The following is a 25,109-nucleotide window of genomic DNA, read 5'->3' on the forward strand; positions in this document are numbered from 1 at the left end:
TTCAGGGTTTTCCCCAAATACTTTTAAAAGTAGAATAATTTCTCTTGGAAGTTTAATTAAACAAATTCTTTAAAAAAAAATTGGGATTCCAGGGACAAAGTGCTCATATCTCTGAAACTAAGAGAGTTAGAGATGTGAAAATTGGAACACAGCTTCTTCTAATAAATTCATTGGATACCTATTTCAGGGTTTTCCCCAAATACTTTTAAAAGTAGAGATACTAGTCTTGGAAGTTAAAAAAAAACTACCCTTCAAAAAAATTAGGATTTCAGGGACAAAGTGCTCATATCTCTGAAACTAAGAGAGTTAGAGATGTGAAAATTGGAACACAGCTTCTTCTAATAAATTCATTGGATACCTATTTCAGGGTTTTCCCCAAATACTTTTAAAAGTAGAGATACTAGTCTTGAAATTTAAAAAAAAAGACTATTTAAAAAAAATTGGGATTTCAGGGACAAAGTGCTCATACCTCTGAAACTAAGAGAGTTAGAGATGTGAAAATTGGAACACAGCTTCTTCTAATAAATTCATTGGACACCTATTTCAGGGTTTTCCCCAAATAATTTTAAAAGTGGCGTTATTACTCTTGGAAGTTAAATTAAATAAATTCTTTTAAAAAAATTGGGATCCGGGGACAAAGTGCTCATATCTCTGAAACTAAGAGAGTTAGAGATGTGAAAATTGGAACACAGCTTCTTCTAATAAATTCATTAGACACCTATTTCAGGGTTTTCCCCAAATACTTTTAAAAGTAGAATTATTTCTCTTGGAAGTTTAATTAAACAAATTCTTTAAAAAAAAAATTGGGATTCCAGGGACAAAGTGCTCATATCTCTGAAACTAAGAGAGTTAGAGATGTGAAAATTGGAATACAGCTTCTTCTAATAAATTCATTGGACACCTATTTCAGGGTTTTCCCCAAATACTTTTAAAAGTAGAATTATTTCTCTTGGAAGTTTAATTAAACAAATTCTTTAAAAAAAAAATGGGATTCCAGGGACAAAGTGCTCATATCTCTGAAACTAAGAGAGTTAGAGATGTGAAAATAGGAACACAGCTTCTTCTAATAAATTCATTGGACACCTATTTCAGGGTTTTCCCCAAATACTTTTAAAAGTAGAATTATTACTCTTGGAAGTTGAATTAAACAAATTCTTTAAAAAAAAATTGGGATTCCAGGGACAAAGTGCTCATATCTCTGAAACTAAGAGAGTTAGAGATGTGAAAATTCGAACACAGCTTCTTCTAATAAATTCATTGGACACCTATTTAAGGCATTTCTGCAAAACCTTTTAAAAGTGGAGATAAGCTTCACAACATTTAATAAAACAGCCAAATCTGCACATTTTTCACAAAAATTATAAATCTTTCTCCTATGGTTAACCCAGAAAGTCCCACTCTTTCTTTCTTCACCTACATCCACTTTAAAACCTTTTGTTAACACACCTTTCCAGACTACCTTGTATTCCAAAAACTCTGGAAAAGCCCCTTACATCCATCCGATTTTCATCAAATATGTGTCAAATCTTATCTCATTGTTAAACCTCATAACCCATCTTAAAAAAAATTAATTTTCTTCTCACAACGGCCTGTATAGCGGCCATCGTAGGCCTTCTAGTCCCCGTTAAATACTCGCCATGGGAACGGCATCATGAGTCGCCTCTACTCGGTCGGCGAGAATCAACGACTGGAAGACGACAAGATAATATTTAGCTGGTGGACCTTGATAAGCCGCTCGCGATTTACCACCACGCGATTAATGGTCCAAAGATAAACTTATCAGTTCGCCGTATCTGTTTACTTTGGTGCATTATTAATTATGGCATGTTTATTGCACGAGGATGAAGGCTCTGTTGTAATTTTGTGTCTTTCAGGTCTAAAGGTTTATCAGGGTATAAACATGAAAGAGATTCATAAAAGTATGAAGGAAATCTGACAATCCCTAAAGGCCTTTCCAGGGTATTTGGAATACAACGTTTACCTGGAAAGGTGTGTAAATGATGAGTTGCCTAGTTGGTTCTAGTGATGTGCCAAAGAGTTACTCATCTATATACGACCTGAAAACAGAAACACACAATTTAACATAAAAATTCAGTAATTGTGTAATTTCCCTTGCAGATTTCAGTTAATATTTGCATATAAATTCGACATTTTAAATAAACCGTGCAGGAAAACCGAGAGCATATTGCGAAATTAATTTTCATTTTTTAAATATTCATTCGTTCCAGGTTTTGTGTGCGTAGCACGAGGTCCATGAATAAATATGGAAAATTTTTATTTATTAATTTTGTTTGGAAATGTCGGATCTACTCGATCATGTTCAATTTCCAAGACTAATTTTTCTTGTTTTAAAAGTGTTTGTAGAAAACCCTGAAATAGGTGTCGAATGAATTTATTAGAAGAAGCTATGTTTCAATTTTTACATCTCTAACTCTTTTAGTTTCAGAGATATGAGCACTTTGTCCTTGGAATCCCAATTTTTTTAAAAGAATTTTCCAAATTCAACTTCCAAGAGTAATAACGGTACTTTTAAAATTATTTGGGGAAAACCCTGAAATAGGTGTCGAATGAATTTATTAGAAGAAGCTGTGTTCCAATTTTCACACCTCTAACTCTCTTAGTTTCAGAGATATAAGCACTTTGTCCTTGGAATCCCAATTTTTTTAAAAGAATTTTCCAAATTCAACTTCCAAGAGTAATAACGGTACTTTTAAAATTATTTGGGGAAAACCCTGAAATAGGTGTCGAATGAATTTATTAGAAGAAGCTATGTTTCAATTTTTACATCTCTAACTCTTTTAGTTTCAGAGATATGAGCACTTTGTCCTTGGAATCCCAATTTTTTTAAAAGAATTTTCCAAATTCAACTTCCAAGAGTAATAACGGTACTTTTAAAATTATTTGGGGAAAACCCTGAAATAGGTGTCGAATGAATTTATTAGAAGAAGCTGTGTTCCAATTTTCACACCTCTAACTCTCTTAGTTTCAGAGATATAAGCACTTTGTCCTTGGAATCCCAATTTTTTTAAAAGAATTTTCCAAATTCAACTTCCAAGAGTAATAACGGTACTTTTAAAATTATTTGGGGAAAACCCTGAAATAGGTGTCGAATGAATTTATTAGAAGAAGCTGTGTTCCAATTTTCACATCTCTCACTCTCTTAGTTTCAGAGATATGAGCACTTTGTCCCCGGATCCCAATTTTTTTAAAAGAATTAACCCTGAAATAGGTGTCGAATGAATTTATTAGAAGAAGCTGTGTTCCAATTTTCACACCTCTAACTCTCTTAGTTTCAGAGATATAAGCACTTTGTCCTTGGAATCCCAATTTTTTTAAAAGAATTTTTTAAATTCAACTTCCAAGAGTAATAACGGTACTTTTAAAATTATTTGGGGAAAACCCTGAAATAGGTGTCGAATGAATTTATTAGAAGAAGCTAAGTTTCAATTTTCACATCTCTAGCTCTCTTAGTTTCAGAGATATAAGCACTTTGTCCCCGGATCCCAATTTTTTTAAAAGAATTTTTTTCATTCAACTTCCAAGAGTAATAACGGTAGTTTTAAAATTATTGGGGGAAAACCCTGAAATAGGTGTCCAATGAATTTATTAGAAGAAGCTCTGTTCCAATTTTCACATCTCTAACTCTCTTAGTTTCAGAGATATGAGCACTTTGTCCCCGGATCCCAATTTTTTTAAAAGAATTTTTTTAATTCAACTTCCAAGAGTAATAACGGTACTTTTAAAATTATTTGTGTAAAACCCTGAAATAGGTGTCCAATGAATTTATTAGAAGAAGCTAAGTTTCAATTTTCACATCTCTAACTCTCTTAGTTTCAGAGATATGAGCACTTTGTCCCCGGATCCCAATTTTTTTAAAAGAATTTTTTTCATTCAACTTCCAAGAGTAATAACGGTACTTTTAAAATTATTTGGGGAAAACCCTGAAATAGGTGTCGAATGAATTTATTAGAAGAAACTGTGTTCCAATTTTCACACCTCTAACTCTCTTAGTTTCAGAGATATAAGCACTTTGTCCTTGGAATCCCAATTTTTTTAAAAGAATTTTCCAAATTCAACTTCCAAGAGTAATAACGGTACTTTTAAAATTATTTGGGGAAAACCCTGAAATAGGTGTCGAATGAATTTATTAGAAGAAGCTGTGTTCCAATTTTCACATCTCTCACTCTCTTAGTTTCAGAGATATGAGCACTTTGTCCCCGGATCCCAATTTTTTTAAAAGAATTTTTTAAATTCAACTTCCAAGAGTAATAACGCTACTTTTAAAATTATTTGCGGAAAACCCTGAAATAGGTGTCCAATGAATTTATTAGAAGAAGCTGTGTTCCAATTTTCACATCTCTAACTCTCTTAGTTTCAGAGATATAAGCACTTTGTCCTTAGAATCCCAATTTTTTTAAAATAATTTTTTTAATTCAACTTCCAAGAGTAATAACGGTACTTTTAAAATTATTTGGGGAAAACCCTGAAATAGGTGTCCAATGAATTTATTAGAAGAAGCTGTGTTCCAATTTTCACATCTCTCACTCTCTTAGTTTCAGAGATATGAGCACTTTGTCCCCGGATCCCAATTTTTTTAAAAGAATTTTTTAAATTCAACTTCCAAGAGTAATAACGCTACTTTTAAAATTATTTGCGGAAAACCCTGAAATAGGTGTCCAATGAATTTATTAGAAGAAGCTGTGTTCCAATTTTCACATCTCTAACTCTCTTAGTTTCAGAGATATAAGCACTTTGTCCTTAGAATCCCAATTTTTTTAAAATAATTTTTTTAATTCAACTTCCAAGAGTAATAACGCTACTTTTAAAATTATTTGCGGAAAACCCTGAAATAGGTGTCCAATGAATTTATTAGAAGAAGCTGTGTTCCAATTTTCACATCTCTAACTCTCTTAGTTTCAGAGATATGAGCACTTTGTCCTTGGAATCCCAATTTTTTTAAAAGAATTTTTTTAATTTAACTTCCAAGAGTAATAACGCTACTTTTAAAATTATTTGGGGAAAACCCTGAAATAGGTGTCTAATGAATTTATTAGAAGAAGCTGTGTTCCAATTTTCACATTTTTAACTCTCTTAGTTTCAGAGATATGAGCACTTTGTCCTTGGAATCCCAATTTAAAAAAAAAAAATTTTTTAATTCAACTTCCAAGAGTAATAACGCTACTTTTAAAATTATTTGGGGAAAACCCTAAAATAGGTGTCCAATGAATTTATTAGAAGAAGCTGTGTTCCAATTTCCACATCTCTAACTCTCTTAGTCTCAGAGATATGAGCACTTTGTCCTTGGAATCCCAATTTTTTTAAAAGAATTTTTTTAATTCAACTTCCAAGAGTAATAACGCTACTTTTAAAATTATTTGGGGAAAACCCTGAAATAGGTGTCCAATGAATTTATTAGAAGAAGCTATGTTTCAATTTTCACATCTCTAACTCTCTTAGTTTCAGAGATATGAGCACTTTGTCCTTGGAATCCCAATTTTTTTAAAAGAATTTTTTTAATTTAACTTCCAAGAGTAATAACGCTACTTTTAAAATTATTTGGGGAAAACCCTGAAATAGGTGTCTAATGAATTTATTAGAAGAAGCTGTGTTCCAATTTTCACATTTTTAACTCTCTTAGTTTCAGAGATATGAGCACTTTGTCCTTGGAATCCCAATTTTAAAAAAAAAAATTTTTTAATTCAACTTCCAAGAGTAATAACGCTACTTTTAAAATTATTTGGGGAAAACCCTAAAATAGGTGTCCAATGAATTTATTAGAAGAAGCTGTGTTCCAATTTTCACATCTCTAACTCTCTTAGTTTCAGAGATATGAGCACTTTGTCCTTGGAATCCCAATTTAAAAAAAAAAAATTTTTTAATTCAACTTCCAAGAGTAATAACGCTACTTTTAAAATTATTTGGGGAAAACCCTAAAATAGGTGTCCAATGAATTTATTAGAAGAAGCTGTGTTCGAATTTTCACATCTCTAACTCTCTTAGTTTCAGAGATATGAGCACTTTGTCTCTGGAATCCCAATTTTTTTATAGAATTTTTTTTCAACTTCCAAGACTAAGATCTCTACTTTTGAAAGTTTTTAGGGAAAATCCTGAAACAGTCCAATGAATCAATTGAAAGAAGCTGCATTCCACATATTTAATGAAAATCGGATGGATCTAAGGGGCTTTTCCAGAGTTTTTGGAATACAAGATAGTCTGGAAAGGTGTGTTAATGAAAGGTTTTAAAGTGGATGTCGGTGAAGAGAGAAAGAGCGGGACTTTCTGGGTTAACCATAGGAGAAAGATTTACGATACGTCTGAACAGATAGTGAAATAAAGAAACGGAACTCAAAACCATTCAATATCTGATAAAAATAAAAATTCAATTCGGCAACTATTATTGGCGAAACATCCAATTTCAATGATCCTTTTATCTCTCCATTACCAAGCGAATGCACCCCCCAAAAAGTGCATTTCAATCTCCGTAAAACAAAAGCAACCCCCACTAGCATCCCCATTAAAAATTTATCAATAAACCCAGTCGCGTTAATACATACTGCACGCTTCGCGAGCGCATATACAGTCACCCTTAAATGCCCTATAGGGGGTGGTAAAAGGGTTGGTGTAATGGTGGCGTAATTCCTGCATAATTCACTGATAGGACGTTGTTTGATGTCAGTTTCGATAGAAACATGCATGATGATGATGCAGGACGCGTTCGGGAGTTTACCGTTTGTAAATAGAAACCGATACGGTGATGTATGAAGGTTTTGTGTAATTCAGGTCAGATAACCTGGTTAGGTAGACGCTATTCAAGCGAGACTGCATTTGTTCGCTGTGTTCAAATACCTGAAGGTTCCTTTAGATGATATAGAAACTGAACCTACAAAAAATCATTTTTTAAATTTTATTTTCTCCGGTAATGTGTCCAATTAAATCTAAAAAACATCATTTTATTCCCATACTTTTCTAATTTGATTTTTGGGTCAAAAATCAAATTAGAAGAAATCAAACGATTCATTCTGTTTATACAAATCACACAATCTTTCTCCTATGGTTAACCTAAAAAGTCCCACTCTTTCTTTCTTCACCGACATCCACTTTAAAACCTTTCATTAACACACCTTTCCAGACTATCTTGTATTCCAAAAACTCTGGAAAAGCCTCTTAGGTCCATCCGATTTTCATCAAATATGTGGCACACAGCTTCTTCCAATAGGATTCATTGGACTGTTTCAGGATTTACCCCAAAAACATTCAAAAGTAAAAATATTAGTCTTGGAAGTTCAAAAAAAAAATTCTTTAAAAAAATTGGGATTCCAGAGACAAAGTGCTCATATTTCTGAAACTAAGAAAGTTAGAGATGTGGAAATTGGAACACAGTTTCTTCTAATAAATTCATTGGACACTTATTTCAGGGTTTTCCCCAAATAATTTTAAAAGTACCGTTATTACTCTTGGAAGTTGAATTTAAAAAATTCTTTTAAAAAAATTGGGATTCCAGGGACAAAGTGCTTATATCTCTGAAACTAAGAGAGTTAGAGATGTGAAAATTGGAACATAGCTTCTTCTAATAAATTCATTGGACACCTATTTCAGGGTTTTCCCCAAATAATTTTAAAAGTACCGTTATTACTCTTGGAAGTTGAATTTAAAAAATTCTTTTAAAAAAATTGGGATTCCAGGGACAAAGTGCTCATATCTCTGAAACTAAAAGAGTTGGAGATGTGAAAATTGGAACACAGCTTCTTCTAATAAATTCATTGGACACCTATTTCAGGGTTTTCCCCAAATACTTTTAAAAGTAGAATTATTTCTCTTGGAAGTTTAATTAAACAAATTCTTTAAAAAAAAATTGGGATTCCAGGGACAAAGTGCTCATATCTCTGAAACTAAGAGAGTTAGAGATGTGAAAATTGGAACATAGCTTCTTCTAATAAATTCATTGGACACCTATTTCAGGGTTTTCCCCAAATAATTTTAGAAGTAGCGTTATTACTCTTGGAAGTTGAATTTAAAAAATTCTTTTAAAAAAATTGGGATTCCAGGGACAAAGTGCTCATATCTCTGAAACTAAAAGAGTTGGAGATGTGAAAATTGGAACACAGCTTCTTCTAATAAATTCATTGGACACCTATTTCAGGGTTTTCCCCAAATACTTTTAAAAGTAGAATTATTTCTCTTGGAAGTTTAATTAAACAAATTCTTTAAAAAAAAATTGGGATTCCAGGGACAAAGTGCTCATATCTCTGAAACTAAGAGAGTTAGAGATGTGAAAATTGGAACATAGCTTCTTCTAATAAATTCATTGGACACCTATTTCAGGGTTTTCCCCAAATAATTTTAAAAGTACCGTTATTACTCTTGGAAGTTGAATTTAAAAAATTCTTTTAAAAAAATTGGGATTCCAGGGACAAAGTGCTCATATCTCTGAAACTAAGAGAGTTAGAGATGTGAAAATTGGAACATAGCTTCTTCTAATAAATTCATTGGACACCTATTTCAGGGTTTTCCCCAAATAATTTTAAAAGTACCGTTATTACTCTTGGAAGTTGAATTTAAAAAATTCTTTTAAAAAAATTGGGATTCCAGGGACAAAGTGCTCATATCTCTGAAACTAAGAGAGTTAGAGATGTGAAAATTGGAACACAGCTTCTTCTAATAAATTCATTGGACACCTATTTCAGGGTTTTCCCCAAATACTTTTAAAAGTAGAATTATTTCTCTTGGAAGTTTAATTAAACAAATTCTTTAAAAAAAAATTGGGATTCCAGGGACAAAGTGCTCATATCTCTGAAACTAAGAGAGTTAGAGATGTGAAAATTGGAACATAGCTTCTTCTAATAAATTCATTGGACACCTATTTCAGGGTTTTCCCCAAATAATTTTAAAAGTACCGTTATTACTCTTGGAAGTTGAATTTAAAAAATTCTTTTAAAAAAATTGGGATTCCAGGGACAAAGTGCTCATATCTCTGAAACTAAGAGAGTTAGAGATGTGAAAATTGGAACACAGCTTCTTCTAATAAATTTATTGGACACCTATTTCAGGGTTTTCCCCAAATAATTGTAAAAGTACCGTTATTACTCTTGGAAGTTGAATTAAAAAAATTCTTTTAAAAAAATTGGGATTCCAAGGACAAAGTGCTCATATCTCTGAAACTAAGAGAGTTAGAGATGTGAAAATTGGAACACAGCTTCTTCTAATAAATTCATTGGACACCTATTTCAGGGTTTTCCCCAAATAATTGTAAAAGTACCGTTATTACTCTTGGAAGTTGAATTAAAAAAATTCTTTTAAAAAAATTGGGATTCCAAGGACAAAGTGCTCATATCTCTGAAACTAAGAGAGTTAGAGATGTGAAATTTGGAACACAGCTTCTTCTAATAAATTCATTCGACACCTATTTCAGGGTTTTCCCCAAATAATTTTAGAAGTAGCGTTATTACTCTTGGAAGTTGAATTTAAAAAATTCTTTTAAAAAAATTGGGATTCCAGGGACAAAGTGCTCATATCTCTGAAACTAAGTGAGTTAGAGATGTGAAATTTGGAACACAGCTTCTTCTAATAAATTCATTCGACACCTATTTCAGGGTTTTCCCCAAATAATTTTTAAAAGTAGCGTTATTACTCTTGGAAGTTGAATTTAAAAAATTATTTAAAAAAAATTGGGATTCCAAGGACAAAGTGCTCATATCTCTGAAACTAAGAGAGTTAGAGATGTGAAAATTGGAACACAGCTTCTTCTAATAAATTCATTGGACACCTATTTCAGGGTTTTCCCCAAATAATTGTAAAAGTACCGTTATTACTCTTGGAAGTTGAATTAAAAAAATTCTTTTAAAAAAATTGGGATTCCAAGGACAAAGTGCTCATATCTCTGAAACTAAGAGAGTTAGAGATGTGAAAATTGGAACACAGCTTCTTCTAATAAATTCATTGGACACCTATTTCAGGGTTTTCCCCAAATAATTGTAAAAGTACCGTTATTACTCTTGGAAGTTGAATTAAAAAAATTCTTTTAAAAAAATTGGGATTCCAAGGACAAAGTGCTCATATCTCTGAAACTAAGAGAGTTAGAGATGTGAAAATTCGAATACAGCTTCTTCTAATAAATTCATTCGACACCTATTTCAGGGTTTTCGCCAAATAATTTTAAAAGTACCGTTATTACTCTTGGAAGTTGAATTAAAAAAATTCTTTTAAAAAAATTGGGATTCCAAGGACAAAGTGCTCATATCTCTGAAACTAAGAGAGTTAGAGATGTGAAAATTGGAACACAGCTTCTTCTAATAAATTCATTGGACACCTATTTCAGGGTTTTCCCCAAATAATTGTAAAAGTACCGTTATTACTCTTGGAATTTGAATTAAAAAAATTCTTTTAAAAAAATTGGGATTCCAAGGACAAAGTGCTCATATCTCTGAAACTAAGAGAGTTAGAGATGTGAAAGTTAAAACATAGCTTCTTCTAATAAATTCATTGGACACCTATTTCAGGGTTTTCCCCAAATAATTTTAAAAGTACCGTTATTACTCTTGGAAGTTGAATTAAAAAAATTCTTTTAAAAAAATTGGGATTCCAAGGACAAAGTGCTCATATCTCTGAAACTAAGAGAGTTAGAGATGTGAAAATTCGAACACAGCTTCTTCTAATAAATTCATTGGACACCTATTTCAGGGTTTTCCCCAAATAATTTTAAAAGTACCGTTATTACTCTTGGAAGTTGAATTTAAAAAATTCTTTTAAAAAAATTGGGATTCCAGGGACAAAGTGCTCATATCTCTGAAACTAAGTGAGTTAGAGATGTGAAATTTGGAACACAGCTTCTTCTAATAAATTCATTGGACACCTATTTCAGGGTTTTCCCCAAATAATTTTAAAAGTACCGTTATTACTCTTGGAAGTTGAATTTAAAAAATTCTTTTAAAAAAATTGGGATTCCAAGGACAAAGTGCTCATATCTCTGAAACTAAGAGAGTTAGAGATGTGAAAATTCGAATACAGCTTCTTCTAATAAATTCATTCGACACCTATTTCAGGGTTTTCCCCAAATAATTTTAAAAGTACCGTTATTACTCTTGGAAGTTGAATTTAAAAAATTCTTTTAAAAAAATTGGGATTCCAAGGACAAAGTGCTCATATCTCTGAAACTAAGAGAGTTAGAGATGTGAAAATTCGAATACAGCTTCTTCTAATAAATTCATTCGACACCTATTTCAGGGTTTTCCCCAAATAATTTTAAAAGGACCGTTATTACTCTTGGAAGTTGAATTTAAAAAATTAACTAACGAGAATCTTCCGGAATTCTCTAATAAGTCATTTGAAAAAAAAACAAATTTATACATACTTTATATTTTCCTGATGCCGTGACACCTAGGTATACTTTACCACATTACGAACGTTTATTTGTTTAACCCTAAGAGACTTACATGTGACAGATTGATAAAAGGGGTAAAACAACGGCCATTTTTTACGCACCGTAGGCCCAAAAGAGAGCCCCCCCCGAGAGCGAATCTCTTCTCTACTGCGGGCACGCGTCTTGCCGTCACCATACGCCCGGCCGTAAGAGAGAAAATCTCCACTACGTCGCTCGCCGCCCTCCTGCGACGAGGCGACTCTCGAATCTCCTCCTGCCCTGCCGGTCGTTCAGTCGACCGCAGGACGTCGAGTATCGCACGTCGAAGTGAATCGCGTTTTTGTTTTGACCGGATTTTATTTACGCTCGGCAGCGTGTTACGTTCAATTGTTCGTTAGTACAGTTGATCGAAGAAAAAAAAATTAAATTTTTTTTATTTGTGTTTTTTTTTTGTGGAGTGTTAGTGGGCGGAGAGGGGAGAGAAGAGGTGACAGTCAGCTGTTCTAGTGGTACGTTCTTCAAGTATTGGTTATATTTGAGACCGCTTAAATGCGATAATATACAGGGTGTGCTAATACGGCGTGTGAGTTAATGAACCCAATCGATAGAAAATTAAATTCTAAACAAAAATCATATATGTCACATCTCTCTAATGTGAAAAATAAGCGAGATATTACACATTTTGTGTGAGCGACATGGTACAAGGGCCGTCGCTCGGTCGCCCTTTATTTTAAACCTCAATAACTCGCTTATTTTCCATTTTAGAGCCATACAGTATAAAACAACTTTTACTAAGAATTTAAATGTCTATCGATTGGTGTTATAATATACAGGGTGTCTCATAAGAAAAAAGTGCGTTTTGGTGAATATCTCGTGAGCGGCTCAACTAATTTTTTAAATTTTTTGACCATTATTTTTAACATAAAAGAACACACATTTTTGCTACTTTAACCAACTTTGTAACTACAATAGCAAAAAAGATAGAAGAGTTCTTTTTGAGCCACCTTGTATTAAATATGCCCAGTCGATAGAAAATTAAATTCCAAAGAAAAATCATTTATATCACATCTCTCTAATGTCAAAAGTAAGCGAGATATTCGGCATTTTATGTGAGCGACATGCTATGAAGGCTGTCGCTTAGCCGCCCTTTATTTTGACCATCAATAACTCGCTTATTTTCCAGTTTAGAGCCATACAGTATAAAACAACTTTTATTAAGAATTTAAATGCCTTTCTATTGGTGATATAATATACAGGGTGTCTCATAAGAAAAAAGTGCATTTTGGTAAATATCTCGAGAGCGGCTCCATTACTTTTTAAATGTTTTTCACCATTATCTTTAACATAAAAGAACACACATTTTTGCTAATTTAGCCAACTGTGTAACTACAATGGTAAAAGAGTTAGAACAGATTTTTTTGGGCTACCCTGTATTAAATATGCACAATCGATAGAAAATTTAATTCTAAACAAAAATCATCTATAACATTTTTCTCTAATGTCAAAAATAAGCGAGATATTTGGCATTTGATGTGAGCGACATGCTATAAGGGCCGTCGCTCAGCCGCCCTTTACTTTGACCATCAATAACTCGCTTATTTTTCATTTTAGAGCCATACAGTATAAAACAACTTTTACTAAGAATTTAAATACCTATCGATTGGTGATATAATATACAGGGTGTCTCATAAGAAAAAAATGCATTTTGATGAATATCTCGAGAGCGGCTCTATTAATTTTTTAAATTTTTTGACCATTATCTTTAACACAAAAGAACACACATTTTTGCTACTTTAACCAACTTTGTAACTACAATAGCAAAAAAGTTAGAAGAGTTCTTTTTGAGCCACCCTGTAATAAATATGCCCAATCGATAGAAAATTTAATTCTAAACAAAAATCGTCTATTAAATATTTCTCTAGTGTCAAAAATAAGCGAGATATGCGACATTTTATGTGAGCGACATGCTACAAGGGCTGTCGCTCGGTCGCCCTTTACTTTGACCATCAATAACTCGCTTATTTTTAATTTTAGAGCCATACAGTATAAAGCAACTTTTACTAAGAATTTAAATGTCTATTTATTGGTGACATAATATACAGGGTGTCTCATAAGAAAAAAGTGCGTTTTGGTGAATATCTCAAGAGTGGCTCTATTAATTTTTGAAATTTTTTGACCATTATCTTTAACACAAAAGAACACACATTTTTGCTACTTTAACCAACTTTGTAACTACAATAGCAAAAAAGTTAGAAGAGTTCTTTTTGAGCCACCCTGTAATAAATATGCCCAATCGATAGAAAATTTAATTCTAAACAAAAATCGTCTATTAAATATTTCTCTAGTGTCAAAAATAAGCGAGATATGCGACATTTTATGTGAGCGACATGCTACAAGGGCTGTCGCTCGGTCGCCCTTTACTTTGACCATCAATAACTCGCTTATTTTTAATTTTAGAGCCATACAGTATAAAATAACTTTTACTAAGAATTTAAATGTCTATTGATTGGTGACATAATATACAGGGTGTCTCATAAGAAAAAAGTGCGTTTTGGTGAATATCTCAAGAGTGGCTCTATTAATTTTTGAAATTTTTTGACCATTATCTTTAACACAAAAGACCACACATTTTTGCTACTTTAACCAACTTTGTAACTACAATAGCAAAAAAGTTAGAAGAGTTCTTTTTGAGCCACCTTGTATTAAATATGCCCAATCGATAGAATATTAAATTCTAAAGAAAAATCATTTATATCACATCTCTCTAATGTCAAAAGTAAGCGAGATATGCGACATTTTATGTGAGCGACATGCTACAAGGGCTGTCGCTCGGTCGCCCTATACTTTGACCATCAATAACTCGCTTATTTTTCATTTAAGAGTCATACAGTATAAAACAACTTTTACTAAGAATTTAAATACCTATCGATTGGTGATATAATATACAGGGTGTCTCATAAGAAAAAAGTGCATTTTGGTAAATATCTCGAGAGCGGCTCCATTACTTTTAAAATTTTTTTCACCATTATCTTTAACACAAAAGAAAACACATTTTTGCTACTTTAACTAACTTTGTAACTACAATAGCAAAAAAGTTAGAAGAGTTCTTTTTGAGCCACCCTGTATAAAATTCGCCAAATCGATAGAAAATTAAATTCCAAAGAAAAATGATTTATAACATTTTTCTCTAGTATCAAAAATAAGCGAGATAGTCGGCATTTTATGTGAGTCGCTTAGCCGCCCTTTATTTTGAACATCAATAACTCGCTTATTTTCCATTTTAGAGCCATACAGTATAAAACAACTTTTACTAAGAAATTAAATACCTATCGATTAGTGATATAATATACAGGGTGTCTCGTAAGAAAAAAGTGCATTTTGGTAAATATCTCGAGAGCGGCTCCATTACTTTTAAATTTTTTTTCACCGTTATCTTTAACATAAAAGAACACACAATTTTTCTAATTTAACCAACTTTGTAACTACAATAGCAAAAAAGTTAGACGAGTTTTTTTTGAGCCACCCTGTATTAAATATGCCCAATTGATAGAAAATTTAATTCTAAACAAAAATCGTCTATATCACATTTTTCTGTTATCAAAAATAAGCGAAATATTGGGCATTTTATATGAGCGACATGCTATGAAGGCTGTCGCTCAGCCGCCCTTTACTTTGACCATCAATAACTCGCTTATTTTTCATTTTAGAGCCATACTGTATAAAACAACTTTTACTAAGCATTTAAATACCTATCGATTGGTAACATAATATATAGGATGTCCCAGAAAAAAATGCATTTTGGCACACAATATCTCGACAGGACCTTAATTAATTTTAACATTTTTTAAACCATTACCTTGACCATAAAAAACAAACAATTTTTCTCACTTAACCAACTTTGCAGTAACAATAATAACAAAAGGGTTAGAGCAATCCTTTTGGGGCACACCCTGTATATAAGCGTGTTTTCATTAAAGTCACTGTGTTGATTGAATTCTAGCTGGTACGTTTTGATCATTTAAAATCGTAATAAAGCAACGAGTTATAAAGTGATAATTAATAACCATAAACAAAAACCGGTTTCGCCAGTTATTACTGTATCTTCAGGAGCTAACAGGCTAATGGGAAAAGGAATGTGTATATACAGGTCTCATTAGAAATAATTTGTATCATAACTTTGAACAGGTTTGTTTTAATATGTAATAATCAATTTTTTTGACTAACATGTGAAGGTGACTGTGATGAACGCTGTTACACTTATACAGTGAAAGTGACTCATTCATACAAAATGAAAGAAAAGTAAAAGTAGTCGCAGTTTCTATTATTTAATTAACGTTTTTCCTAAAAATAACGCGTGGACGTAAGACAATGACAGGACTATTTTTAAATGACCCGACTGTAGTAGCAGTAGTAGAATTTATCGTGGAATTAAGTGAAGTCTTCGCTCGTTGTAATAGTTTGGTTGGGCGCCAAAAAGTTCCACTGTTAAACCGACTTTTTGTCGTTTTTCTTTTTCTATGAACGTAGCCTTAATCCCAGTAAAAAAATCATGTTATCCTCTCCCTGTTGGCACTTAAAAACGGCCACCAGTGCGCACTTTCGTCCCAAAGATGCCCAAATAAAGTCGGACCCTCGCCAACGCCCAGTTTACCAATAAAAGCAAGACCAGTTCGTTATTTCAGCCGCTTTTGTCTCGCTCGCTACGATAAAAGTTTTCGAAAAAAAAAAAAATAAATTACGGTGGTTTAGTTGAAAATAAATATCGTACATTGTAATGGTATTGTGTTGGTATGGGCTTCCTCTTTGCGCACTAGTTGGCTCCGTTGGTTAATAAATTGCAGTTGGTTATGGTTCAATGGCGTATCACAGTTGGCTGTTATAGGTTTTATAAGAGAAATCGCGTTTGTCGTACCTTTAGTCAGTAAGGAAATTTCAGATTTTCTCTGTTACTTGCTTCGCTTAGAATATCGTCGAAAATTCCGTTTTATGCTTTTGTGTCAACTATATTGGTCGAACGGAGGACCGAACGGTACAGATGCACAGAAGAGAAAACCTGTGCATATCGGACGGAGAACTGAACGATAGGGGAGACCGGGAACAATTGAAATAAAACAGGGGACGGTTGAAACAGTCGCCATTTTTTTTAGACGCGAAGGTAAAAATTCGGGTACGCAGCCTCACAACGTTTGACTAATTCCACATTTCTGCTTGACAGTGTGAAACTAGCAGTTGAGCAAAATCTAATCAATTTAAATGGAGAATCTGCATACGAATTTTTAAAAGTGTAAGTCAAGTAGTTTATGAGTTATAGACAGTTTTTGGAATTTTCATTAAATAAAATCATCCTGAACAAAAATAATTAATTTTTCAAAATTTTGATTTTTTTTCAAAAAACGCTCGAACACGTGTCTGATCAATTTAAACGGAGAATCTGCATATGAATTTTCAAAAGTGAGTGTCAAGTAGTTTATGAGTTATAGACAGTTTTTGGAACTTTCATTAAATAAAATCATACTGAACAAAAATAATTAATTTTTCAAAATTTTGATTTTTTTTCAAAAAACGCTCGAATACGTGTCTGATCAATTTAAACGGATAATCTGCGTACGAATTTTCAAAAGTGTAAGTCAAGTAGTTTGTGAGTTATAGACAGTTTTTGGAATTTTCATTAAACAAAATCAACCTGAACAAAAATAATTAATTTTTCAAAATTTTGATTTTTTTTCAAAAAACGCTCGAACACGTGTCTGATCAATTTAAATGGAGAATCTGCATATGAATTTTCAAAAGTGTAAGTCAAGTAGTTTATGAGTTATAGACAGTTTTTGGAATTTTCATTAAAAAAAATCATCTTGAACAAAAATAATTAATTTTTCAAAATTTTGATTTTTTTTCAAAAAACGCTCGAACACGTGTCTAATTGATTTAAATGGAGAATCTGCGTACGAATTTTCAAAAGTGTAAGTCAAGTAGTTTGTGAGTTATAGACAGTTTTTGGAATTTTCATTAAACAAAATCAACCTGAACAAAAATAATTAATTTTTCAAAATTTTGATTTTTTTTCAAAAAACGCTCGAACACGTGTCTAATCAATTTTAATGGAGAATCTGCATACGAATTTTCAAAAGTGTAAGTCAAGTAGTTTATGAGTTATAGACAGTTTTTGGAATTTTCATTAAATAAAATCATGCTGAACAAAAATAATCAATTTTTTAAAATTTTGTTTTTTTTTTCAAAAAACGCTCGAACACGTGTCTAATCAATTTAAATGGAGAATCTGCATATGAATTTTTAAAAGTGTAAGTCAAGTAGTTTATGAGTTATAGACAGTTTTTGGAATTTTCATTAAATAAAATCATACTGAACTAAAATAATTAATTTTTCAAAATTTTGATTTTTTTTCAAAAAACGCTCGAACACGTGTCTGATCAATTTAAATGGATAATCTGCATACGAATTTTAAAAAGTGTAAGTTAAGTGGTTTATGAGTTATAGCCAGTTTTTGGAATTTTCATTAAAAAAATCATCCTGAACAAAAATAATGAATTTTTCAAAAATTTTGATTTTTTTTCAAAAAACGCTCGAACACGTGTCTAATCAATTTAAATGGAGAATCTGCATATGAAATTTCAAAAGTGTAAGTCAAGTGGTTTATGAGTTATAGACAGTTTTTGGAATTTTCATTAAATAAAATCATGCTGAACAAAAATAATTAATTTTTCAAAATTTTGATTTTTTTCAAAAAACGCTCGAACACGTGTCTGATCAATTTAAACGGAGAATCTGCATACGATTTTTCAAAAGTGTAAGTCAAATAGTTTGTGAGTTATAGACAGTTTTTGGAATTTTCATTAAATAAAATCATCTTGAACAAAAATAATTAATTTTTCAAAATTTTAATTTTTTTTCAAAAAACGCTCGAACACGTGTCTAATCAATTTAAATGGAGACTCTGCATATGAATTTTTAAAAGTGTAAGTCAAGTAGTTTATGAGTTATAGACAGTTTTTGGAATTTTCATTAAATAAAATCATGCTGAACAAAAATAATCAATTTTTTAAAATTTTGTTTTTTTTTCAAAAAACGCTCGAACACGTGTCTGATCAATTTAAACGGAGAATCTGCATACGAATTTTCAAAAGTGTAAGTCAAGTGGTTGATGAGTTATAGACAGTTTTTGGAATTTTCATTAAATAAAATCTTCCTGAACAAAAATAATTAATTTTTCAAAATTTTGATTTTTTTTCAAAAAACGCTCGAACACGTGTCTGATCAATTTAAACGGAGAATCTGCATACGAATTTTGAAAAGTGTAAGTCAAGTAGTTTATGAGTTATAGACAGTTTTTGGAATTTTCAATAAACAAAATCATCCTGAACAAAAATAATTAATTTTTCAAAATTTTGATTTTTTTTCAAAAAACGCTCGAACACGTGTCTGATCAATTTAAACGGAGAATCTGCATACGAATTTTGAAAAGTGTAAGTCAAGTAGTTTATGAGTTATAGACAGTTTTTGGAATTTTCAATAAACAAAATCATCCTGAACAAAAATAATTAATTTTTCAAAATTTTGATTTTTTTTCAAAAAACGCTCGAACACGTGTCTGATCAATTTAAACGGAGAATCTGCATATGAATTTTCAAAAATGTAAGTCCAGTAGTTTGTGAGTTATAGACAGTTTTTGGAATTTTCATTAAATAAAATCATGCTGAACAAAAATAATTAATTTTTTAAAATTTTGATTTTTTTTCAAAAAACGCTCGAACACGTGTCTGATCAATTTAAACGGAGAATCTGCATACGAATTTTCAAAAATGTAAGTCCAGTAGTTTGTGAGTTATAGACAGTTTTTGGAATTTTCATTAAATAAAATCATGCTGAACAAAAATAATTAATTTTTTAAAATTTTGATTTTTTTTCAAAAAACGCTCGAACACGTGTCTGATCAATTTAAACGGAGAATCTGCATACGAATTTTCAAAAATGTAAGTCCAGTAGTTTGTGAGTTATAGACAGTTTTTGGAATTTTCATTAAATAAAATCATGCTGAACAAAAATAATTAATTTTTTAAAATTTTGATTTTTTTTCAAAAAACGCTCGAACACGTGTCTGATCAATTTAAACGGAGAATCTGCATACGAATTTTCAAAAGTGTAAGTCAAGTAGTTTATGAGTTATAGACAGTTTTTGGAATTTTCATTATAAGAGAAAAAAATAAATATTTGGAAATTGTTCCAATTGTCCCCGGTCTTCCCTACACCTGCTTAAAACAAAGTTTTAAATAACTTTGGCCACCTGGTACATACAGCTCGTCAAAATTAAACTGGACTAAGACAAAAGCCTCGTAAATTCATTATTTCAAGCCACTAATTTAAGATTTTAATTGAGATAAACTGTACGCTGGGCCGCAGCAGTATAACGGTTCTTTTGACCCGCAGAACGAACTATACAATCTTTTCTATATGTTACAAAAAAAAAGCAGGAATTCTTCTATGTAATACTATGACGTTACATAATATAAAAGAAAGTTCAAGGGGACAATAAATAATAATCGTTACAACTAACATAAGAGCGGCGAGATTTCTTGATTGTAATTAATAAAAATTAATGCAAACGCTTTTGTGTGGGTGACCTCGTTGCTCCTTGAAACGAATAAAACGACACAATTTCAAGAAAAAATTCACAAGCAATTTAAAAAATTAATTAACCGCACACACAGATGGGAAAATTGCCCAAGAACTAAAACATGGTACTACGTTTACACGTAAGGAAAATCACTTTTCCATTGAAAACCGTAAGAGTCGAGGGGTGAAAAGCGTATAAAGCTCCAATTTCCATCATTAGCGGGGCTTAAACAACCCTGAGGGGCGAGGGGAGACGCCTTTATCTCGTATATAGTATGACTCACGCTTACCAGAGTTAATCCCCAGCAAATTAAAGGATACTTCGCATTTTATAGGGGAGGCACTATTTTAAATATTCAGGGTGGCTTTATTTAAGTCTTATGAAGATAAAAATGACATTTCAGATGTACCGTTCAGTCTTCCATACGACCTATACGGCAGTATGCATTATTTGAAAGAATTTGAAGTAAACCACTACTGCTTGCACGTATTCGTCTTAGGGCACACCTGTCATAAGAGATAAAAGACCATTACGTGTGGGCTTAGAAAATAAATCACTAGAGAGCTGTTCCGAGTGGGCACAGAAACCGTCAGATAAGAATACTAAGCAACTGTGAAGGAATTTTAAAAGAATTGACTATACATGACCGCCTAAAGTTCCGCATAAATTCGAAAAAAATTAGAGACATGATTTTTTGAGAAAACGCTCGGACCCGTCGATTTTTACGTAAACCGGGGTTACTTTGAACACACTTTTGCTTGTAACTCCGGTATCCTTCGGAATTTGGGTGGCCAAAAATTATGAGTATACCGACGAAATCATCCTCTACAACTACAACTATGCTAATTTTTTTAATAAAAAGCGATTTAGCTAAAAAAAATATATTGATGGTGACAAAGTAACCCCGTGGTTGGGGCTACTTTGTCACAAAGTTTTATTAACGTTTAAAACACCTTAAACGACGTTATACTGACAAAGAAAGCCCAGATATGGGACTAAAATATATCGGCGTGTGTCATATAGGTAGGTACCTAATTTTTTTTTAACATCCAAATGGTGAAAAATAAACAACTTGCTTATACAAGAGTTGAAAAATATTTATTTCTAGTAAACAAACCAGAAAAGAAAACAAGAAAATAAAAAACAAACTTATACATACATTTTGGTATCGGTAGATAGTAGGCAATTAATGCCTAAATAAACAGGAACTTTGATACACAACCTTAATGCTATAGTAAACATACAAAAATATTCAACTTAACATAAACTCAACAAAACAAAAAGTGAAAACTTCACTGAGGTTAATCAATATGGCACTAGACTTTAGTTAAGGCACATATTCGTCTTCTTCGTCTGTATGATAGGGATCTTCACATCTATCACAAATGAAATAGGGATCCCTACTATCATTATTACAGATGCCACAAATCCATTTTTGGCATTTGCAGCATTTTATCCATTCAACTCGATATTCGTAGTTTTCCCACAAACACAGATGCCACATTTGTTTGAATCATCTATTTTTCGTGTCGATTTTCTTAATGGGAGATTTTTTACCCTTAACACCCTACTTTGATTTATTTGTTGCGCTCTTCGAATTTCCTTTAGAGGTGGATGGTTCTGCATCATCATCGAGTGCTCTCGCCTACTTCTGAGGAGGTGATGGACGAAACATTTTGCCCTGGTTCTATTTTTTTTCCTCGTTTTCTTTTCTTCTCGGGATTTTGAACTCCCCTATGTTCTTTTAACAACTCAACTAAACTTTCGTCTAATGTTCTCCCAATTTCTTTTTCCTGAACAGCAGTATCGGGAAGTTTTCGTAGAACTTCTTGCGCATTACATGGATATAAGCCGGTGGTGCGAAATCCTGATATTAAATTTTGCGACACTGTGTCACTAATGGCCACCCAAAGTCTGTTCAGTAAAATGGGAAATTGTTCTTTTGGAATTGACCCAGGATATCGACTTTCTCTTCGCCAGCTTTCGAGAATAACGCGCCATCTCTTCTTCATTGGTCCGAATACCGCCACATCTAATGTTTGCATTAGATGTGTGGCATTGGGAGGAAACGGGATCATATATACAGGGTGAGTTTTTTAAAGTGTTACAATGCGATATGTCAAAAACGGCTGCAAATTTTTTTTTGACATTTGGGTGACATTTCAAGTATACCGGGGGGCACTTTTTGTGATATTTTTGACATTTGTCCCTTCACCCCCCTAAGAGGGGGGGAGGGTCACTTCCTTATTTTAAATGGAATGACGTGTTTTTTATTCTTAAATACGAATCTACATAAAATATGAAGTCTGTTTACAAAAAATTTTTAAAATTGCTCTGCTGGTTACGGAATTATGATCAAAAATGTTTTGATTAAATCTAAAAATAATTCGAATATTTTACCATAATAACAGCCGGTTGCCATGGAAATCCTACTGTTTATTTTACTAGTATGGATGGAAATGAAAATCCTAGTAACAGTAGGATTTCCATGGCAACATAACAAGCAATGTCACATAAAAATTTTGACGTGTTATTAACAAGTAAATTGTGTTTAAAAAGAAAAAAATGGAAGCGAATTTCAATGTAGAAGTAGATATGTTGTTAATTTTGGGGGAGTGCAGAAAAAATTATAGGGAGGCTGCAGTAGTGTGGGCCGAGAGGTTTCCGGATATTCCAAAATCTCATATGGCCTTTAAGAGACTGGAGACCGGAAGTCGTATGACTGGTAGTCTAAAAAGTAAACGACGAAATCGGATTAAAACGCAAACAGATGAAAATACGGCAGTTGCTGTATTAGGAGCAGTAGCTATTGATCCTCAAATCAGTACCAGGCGGCTTGCTTTAGATGCTGAAATTAGTCAATCATCAATTTTAACAATTCTGCACCGGTACAAGTTTCATCCTTACCACATTACACTTCATCAATTCATCAATTTTGAGAATCGCATTAATTTTTGCACTTGGATTTCAACAAAAATGCGTAAAAATAACCATTTTTTGAGAAACGTTATTTTTTCTGATGAGGCTTCTTTTAATAATTGCGGGCAGGTATAAGATTTAACTTATTTAAATTAGAACATATGCAAGTTTTGGTTGTTTGTTTTTCTAAAAGGTAAACAGGCACAACATGCATTACTGGGCAGCAAATAATCCTCACTGGATGAGAACTGTACCAAATCAACATCCCTGGTCTGTGAACGTATGGTGTGGTATTTTCGAGGATAGAGTTATTGGTCCGCATTTTTTCCAAGGTCATTTAAATGGACAGCTCTACACAGATTTTTTAAGAAATCAGTTACCTCGTCTACTAAACCAACATTTAAATCCTAACGTATGGTTTCAGCAGGACGGAGCTCCACCCCATTATGCCATACAGGCTCGTACTTATTTAAATGAGATTTTTGAAAACAGGTGGATTGGTCGAGGTGGTCCTGTCAACTGGCCTGCTCGTTCGCCAGATTTGACCCCCCTTGACTTTTTTTATGGGGATTTATAAAAGACAAAGTAATGGCTAGTGCACCTACAACTCCAGAGGACATGAAGAACAGGATTCGTTTTGCTTGTTCATTAGTGACACCAGCAATGTTACAGCGGGTACGAAACTCATGTCAAGAAAGGATAAGAAAGTGTTTGGGAGTCGAAGGCGGTCACTTCGAACAGCTCCTTCGGCATAATACATAGACGATAAATAGTTAAAAAGTAGGAAATAATTTGTTTTTATTGTAGTAGAATATTCGAATTATTTTTAAATTTAATCAAAACATTTTTGATCATAATTCCGTAACCAGCAGAGCAATTTTAAAAATTTTTTGTAAACAGACTTCATATTTTATGTAGATTCGTATTTAAGAATAAAAAACACGTCATTCCATTTAAAATAAGGAAGTGACCCTCCCCCCCTCTTAGGGGGGTGAAGGGACAAATGTCAAAAATATCACAAAAAGTGCCCCCCGGTATACTTGAAATGTCACCAAAATGTCAAAAAAAAATTTGCAGCCGTTTTTGACATATCGCATTGTAACACTTTAAAAAACTCACCCTGTATATCATGTTCTTGTGCTGCCTGTACGACACTTGGAGCAAAATGGCTGGCCAAGTTGTCTCCTACGAGAATCACTCTTTTTCCAGGTTCTCTTGTTCTTAGGACATGTGGAAGTAAAATTTCCTTAAACCATATCTCGAATAAGTTGGCGTCAAACCAGCCACTTGGACTATTTTTGTAAACTGTTCCTGGTGGGCCGCCTTTACACCAGTTTTCATAAATATTATTGGCTTTATATACCACCATGGGCGGCAACAAGACTCCACTGATGGCGCTACCGCAGACCATTATGCTAATGGCTGTCCTGGAATGATTTTGGACACGTTCGACCCGTTTCGAGTTTCGTGGAACAATGACTTTTCTAGCACCGGGGTCATCAGTGACGTTTGTTTCGTCATAGTTATATACAGTGAGAGCTAAAAGTCCGGAATAAATTCATTTAAAATTCAGGGGTATGTTCAAAAAAAAAACGCTCGGACACGTCGATTTTTATTTTTTACTGCGGGTTTTCTTACTATAATTTTATGTATACAGGGTGGTCCAAAAATAAGTTACGACCATCAACTTCAATTTTTGAAATGGAAATACCTATTTTTTATTCTGTATTCTTAAAGAACAGAAAATTCTAGACATATTTCATATACAATGTCCTATACCTATCTTCATTTGTTTTTGAGTTATTGACAGTTGAAGATCGGCATATTTGCACTTTTGACATGTTATAAAATCCAAACGGTTAGACATAGACAAATGCGGTTTGCAATTTTAATCGAAGCTTTTTTAAAACCATCTGTTGACACTAGCTATAGTGAAATACTAATTATGATAGGATGTGGTGATCGCATTAGGACCCAACACCAAGTTTCTGAAATGTTTAATACCAAGTATCCTGATATAACAATATCTCAGTCTACCGTTAGCAAACTAGAAAGAAAATTTAGGGAATTAGGTCACGTCAGAGATCGACCCAGATCGGGTCGTCCCTCAATTTCCGAGGAAAAGAAGTTAAATGTTGTTTTGTCCGTTGAAGAAAATCCTCATACACCCACTAGACAGGCAGCACTAGATAACGATGTTGGAAA

The 25,109-nt window shown here is 32.8% G+C and overlaps 1 protein-coding gene across 5 annotated transcripts in view; it reads left to right on the plus strand.

Moving 5' to 3' along the window:
* Positions 1-25,109, plus strand: part of LOC126741686 (protein sprint) — a 188,003-nt gene that overhangs the window by 88,517 nt on the left and 74,377 nt on the right. Inside the window, exon 1 of one of the 5 annotated variants that reach the window (XM_050448218.1) lies at positions 11,579-11,865. The exons of the other annotated variants lie outside the window; for them this stretch is intronic. The gene's annotated coding sequence lies outside the window, so the exon portion shown is untranslated. Of the gene's footprint in view, positions 1-11,578; positions 11,866-25,109 lie in introns of those variants that run through there. 5 annotated transcript variants of the gene reach the window in all.

This window comes from Anthonomus grandis, chromosome 10, assembly GCF_022605725.1.
Source record: "Anthonomus grandis grandis chromosome 10, icAntGran1.3, whole genome shotgun sequence".
Lineage (NCBI taxonomy): Eukaryota > Metazoa > Arthropoda > Insecta > Coleoptera > Curculionidae > Anthonomus > Anthonomus grandis.